Raw genomic sequence first — 5,713 nt, 5'->3', positions numbered from 1 at the left:
TTAAAAGTTATTTTTAAAAAAGGTACTATTATCTCCAAGTTCTTTGCAATGAGATGATGGCCTTTTTGTTTTTTAAGCTAGATAGCTCTTGTCCACCTTCAAAACTCACTTCACATCTCCTTTGGGAAGCCTCCTCTAACTCCCTAAGTTGATTTATTGAATATGGAAAATTTCAAACATACACGAAGTAAAGAGAATAATATGATGAACCACATGTAACTATCTCTTAGCTTCAAAAATTATTAACACATAGTCAATCATGTTTATTCTGAGACTTTCCTGGTGGTCCAGTGTGTAAGACTCCACACTCCCAATGCAAGGGGCCGGGGTTTGATCCCTGGCCAGGAAACCAGATCCTGCACGCATGCCGCAACTAAGAGTCCGCATGCCCGCAACAAAAAAGTCTGAATGCCGTTGCATGCCACAACTAAGAAGTCTGCATGCCGCAACGAAGATCCTGTGTGCCACAACTAAGACCCGGCGCAGCCAAAATAAAAAAAAAAAATCATATTTATTCTATGCCCTGCCACATTCCCCTCCCCCATTGGATCATTTGAAAGCAAATCTCTACCATCCTATCACTTCATCTGTAAATACTTTGGTATCAGTCTCTAAGAGATAAGGACTCAAAAAAAAAAAAAGGAAAACTCCAATACCATTATCCACTTAAAAAATTTGACAATGGGCTTCCCTGGTGGCACAGTGGTTAAGAATCCACCTGCCAATGCAGGAGACACGGGTTCGAGCCCTGGTCCAGGAAGATCCCACATGCCGTATAGCAACTAAGCCCGTGCACCACAACTACTGAGCCTGCGCTCTAGAGCCCGTGAGACACAACTACTGAAGGCTGTGGGCCTAGAGCCCGTGCTGCGCAACAAGAGAAGCCACCACAATGAGAAGCCCACGCACCGCAACAAAGAGTAGCCCCCGCTCGCTGCAACTAGAGAAAAGCCCACGCGCAGCAACAAAGACCCAAAGCAGCCAAAAATAAATAAATAATTAACTAATTTAAAAAAATTTGACAATGACTCCTTAATATCAAATATCCAGATAGTGTTCAATTTTCCCTGTGTCCTATAACTTTTGATTTGTTTGAACCAGGATCTAGACGAACTTCACACATTACATTTGGTTTTTATGTTTTTCTAGATCTCTTTTAATCTGTTTCCCCTCCCTCTTTTTTTTTTCTTGCAATTTATTTGTTGACAAAACCAGATCTGGTCAATTTGCTACATTCTGGATTTCTGCTCATTTCATAACCCTCTCTACCTTTCCTTTTTCTAGAATTTTCTATTTCCATCTATACATTTTGGGGGAATAGATGAGAAAGGATGCCTGGAGGGAACAGAATGAAGGTGGGGGTAATCCCTGTGCAGATACACCCTAGGGCTCCCTACACTTGACTGGAATCATGGGTTTATTTGCCTGTCTCCCTCCAACACACCTCTTGGGGGCCAACACCGTGTCTTCTGTGATTTTGTATCCTCTATGTTTTACACAGAATTTTACACATAGTAGGTGCTAAATAAATGTTTATTGAATGAATGAATGAATGATGTTGCTCTCTTGTACTGCTATGTGCTACATCTTTTTTTCCAGCTTCATAGGAAGATTAAGAATTTGCGAAACTTTGATTTCAACCCCCTGGGGTAAGGTATTATGCAAAATTCTTTTGATAGTTACTTTTCTCAAAAAGTTTGACAAATTTCATTGTGAAGAGCACTTTATTTATTGTACTTTCCTTTGTCGCCTATTTCCTGAACCACTGTGGTCTTGATAAGCTTGTTTGAATTGAAACACAAAAGTCCCTGCTCTGTAACTTGATGGAGGGGGGCGCTCCCAGCAGACTTGCCCTCGGTGGGAATTGTGGGTTAACAGCTTCTGAGTAATGCATTACTCACCACAGCTTCTTAGAAACTTCTTTTGAAGCAAATTGTTACTTTCTGAGATATCATTGCTCTGTTCCTTGAATTTCATGGGTCATCCCCGCTTGTAGATTTTTCAACTTCTCTCTATGAAAAACAAGTCACTGAGAAAGCTGGAAACAAACTTCCTTCTATGCACTTACTCTAGTATTTCCTCCTGATTTACAGTTGAGGCATATGTACTCTCCAGGGCCCACGGCTAAACATCCTTTCTGTTAGCTCTGTAGCAGGTACTTGGACTTGTATTTATTGCCTGTTTTACTTTGTCACAAACATAAAAGGTACCAATCCCACCAAATAAGAATATTTTCCTATCTGCTATTGGATTTGATATTATTGTACTCATCCATTTGATACTGTGAATACCACTGATGTCCTTAGACTTGTTTTAGAAGTACTTCCTGTTTTCCTAATTCCAGGAAGTGAATCTGGTTCATGGGACTTGCAATATTATTTTTGTGAAATTGTTATGAACTGGACTCAATAATTTAGAATCCAGCCAAACTAATCATGCTGTAGCTCTGAGTGTATAGGGTTTATGGAATTATGTTTGAAATGATAGGTGATGAAGTCCCTCCCTAATTTTTTTTTTTTTCTTGGGCGGTACGCAGTTCTCTCACTGCTGTGGCCTCTCCCGTTGCACAGCACAGGCTCCGGACGCGCAGGCTCAGTGGCCATGGCTCACGGGCCCAGCCGCTCTGCGGCATGTGGGATCTTCCCGGACCGGGGCACGAACTCGTGTCCCCTGCATCGGCAGGCGGACTCTCAACCACTGTGCCACCAGGGAAGCCCCCTCATTATTTTTTAATGCAGCAGTTAGATAATAGTGAATTAAGATTTCCTGGAGAGTCAATTTTAAGCCATCAACTGACAGTGAAAGATGAACAAAGACTAGATGACATGTTGAAATTATACCTAGTACATAAACTTATATCAAACACTTCTAATCTGGCAAACAATACAATGAATGACAGCAAATGCAATAAATCAGAAACCTAGATCAATTATCTTAGAAAGATTGCAGTCATCAGATAAAAATGCGACTGTGGAGTCTTCTAAATTAACTAGCACTGAGAACATGAATCAGTCTTTCATCTTTTATTATTTCATCCTTTTCCTTTGAAGTAAACTTAAAAATAATCTTTTTGCCAACTCCTCAAAATTAAATATTCACTATATCACTCTTACTCCCTATTAAAAACTGGTATTAGTGTGCCTTTATACTGAAGACATCAAAGAAACTATGGAGTATACTTGTATAAACATAAGGAAGCCTGAAGTATATTGTTTATTTTCCTATGGAATAAATGCAAAATCATGATCCTTCATTGTGCATTTACTGAATTCTACTTGGATTTTCTGAAAGAAATTTCCCTTTTTTTTTTTACATCTTTATTGGAGTATAATTGCTTTACAATGTTGTGTTAGTTTCTACTGTACAACAAAGTGAATCAGCTATATGTATACATATATCCCCATATCCCCTCCCTCTTGAGCCTCCCTCCCACCCTCCCTATCCCACCCCTCTAGGTCGTCACAAAGCATCCAACTGATCTCCCTGTGCTATGCGGCTGCTTCCCACCAGCTATCTATTCTACATTTGGTAGTGTGTATACGTCAGTGCTACTCTCTCACTTCGTCCCAGCTTTCCCTTGCCACCCTGTGTCCTCAAGTCCGTTCTCTACGTCTGCGTTTTTATTCCTGCCCTGCCACTAGGTTCATCAGTACTGTTTTCTTAGATTCCATATATATGCGTTAGCATATGGTATTTGTTTTTCTCTTTCTGACTTCCTTCACTCTGTATGACAGACTCTAGGTCTGTCCACCTCAATACAAATAACTCAATTTCATTCCTTTTTATGGCTGAGTAATATTCCATTGTATATATGTGCCACATCTTCTTTATCCATTCATCCATAGATGGACATTTAGGTTGCTTAAAAATATGGAATGCTTCACAAATTTGTGTGTCATCCTTGCACGGGGGCCATGCTAATCTTCTCTGTATTGTTCCAATTTTAGTATATGTGCTGCCGAAGCGAGCGCTCCCTTCCCTTTTTGATCCGATCTTTGTTGAATGGATGAAATATGTGGTAATTTGTTTCTAGCACTTTGAGGTCAGCTCCACTTTTCATCCGTGATAGTGCCCACCAAGTAGATTACTGTACTAGTTTAGTTTTTCCAGTGGGTTTGGATTTTAATAGTTTTATTCCGCTGCTAGCTAGTATCTAACGATTTTATCTATAATCACACAAGTACATCTGGGTGTTATCTATTCATTCCACGTTTTAAAATGTCTGAATATATCCTGGGACATGTTGTAGACACCATTGATTGCCTACCACCACCACGTTTTCCATGATAACAGAACCCCAATTTGTACTGGTGTGAGGCACCACAGGTTTTAACAGAGGCTCGGTCCCTTCCAGCTCAGCCCTTAACCCAGCTAAGCCGCCCTCGGTAATTTTTTAAAAATTAAAATTGGAAGATTGGGATTGACATATATACACTACTATATATAAAGTAGGTGACTAATAAGGACCTACTCTATATAGCACAGGGAACGCTACTCGATACTCTGTAATGGCCTATATGGGAAAAGAATCTAAAAAAGAGTGAATATATGTATATGTATCACGGATTCACTTTGCCGTACACCTGAAACTAACACAACATTGTAAATCAACTATTCCCCAATTTTAAAAAACCTTATTTTATTTTTTAGAGCAATTTTAGATTTGTTACTGACCCTCCCAAGCTGGGCTCCAACAAGGGTCCTCCTGCCTGGTGTCCTTGGAGCCAATAGAATAAGACCAAGTTCCGTTCAGAAGCAAAGGAAAGCTTCATTTTCTGATCAAAGCACCGACAGGTGTGAGCTTGTACTGCAGAGTACACGCCCGTGGGCGGGGCTGCTTTATTGGGCTCTTGTCAGCGGGGAGGGGCTGGGAGTTCTCCCGGGTGGGGCGCAATTTTGCAGCTCACAGCATTCACTCCAGGGCCAAGTGCCGGGCGCAGCGCTTCTGCACACGGCCTGCCGCCACTATCTTGGATTGCAGTGTCCTGTGCGGTGTCTCTCTGCACAGGGCCCACCGCCGCCATCTTGGATTGCCGCGTTGTGCACAGCGCTTCTGCGCACGGCCCGCCGAGCTGAGGCGTCAGGCACAGCCGTTTCACACTAGGGACTCTGCTCTGAAGTGCCGGATGCGAGGCATCTGCACACAGCCGCCCATGAACAAGTGAAACTGGACTAAGCACAAAGGAAAAGAGAAGGAAAAAAAAGGTTAGACTTCATTTTATTACCCAGATTCTCTTTTTATTTCCTGGGAATTGTTAATGGGCTGTTCCAGTGGCAGATTCACAGCGAAACTGAGCCTCCCCCCTTACCCACATCCCCCACCAGAGTGGTATGTTTGTTACAACTGTTGAACTTACATCGTCACATCTTTATCACCCAAAGTGCATAGTTTACATTACCATTCACTCTTGGTGTTGGACATTCTGTGCATTTGGACAAATGCATAATGGCACATATCCATCATTATGGTATCATACAGAGTATTTTCAATGCCCTAAAAATCCTCTGTGCTTTGCCTATTCATCCCTTCCTGACCCCCAACTCCTGGCAACCACTGACTGATCTTTGTAATATCTCCATAGTTTTGCTTTTTCCAGAATGTCATATAGTTGGCATCATCCAGTATGTAGCCTTTTCAGATTGGCTTCTTTCACTTAGTGACATGCAGCTGAGGTTCCTCCGTGTCTTCTCATGGCCTGATAACTCGTTTCTT

The 5,713-nt window shown here is 41.7% G+C and overlaps 1 non-coding gene across 1 annotated transcript; it reads right to left on the bottom strand.

The window, feature by feature from the left end:
- Nucleotides 1-3,864: 3,864 nt before the first annotated feature.
- LOC114906685 lies at nucleotides 3,865-3,971 on the bottom strand. The gene has a single exon (XR_003796501.1). It is a non-coding gene; the product is annotated as a U6 spliceosomal RNA (small nuclear RNA).
- Between the last annotated feature and the right edge of the window lie 1,742 nt (nucleotides 3,972-5,713).

The sequence above is a fragment of the Monodon monoceros genome, unplaced genomic scaffold (genome assembly GCF_005190385.1).
Source record: "Monodon monoceros isolate NGI ecotype Baffin Bay Population unplaced genomic scaffold, NGI_Narwhal_1 Super_Scaffold_22, whole genome shotgun sequence".
NCBI lineage: Eukaryota > Metazoa > Chordata > Mammalia > Artiodactyla > Monodontidae > Monodon > Monodon monoceros.
This window is presented reverse-complemented; position numbering and strand designations above follow the sequence as displayed.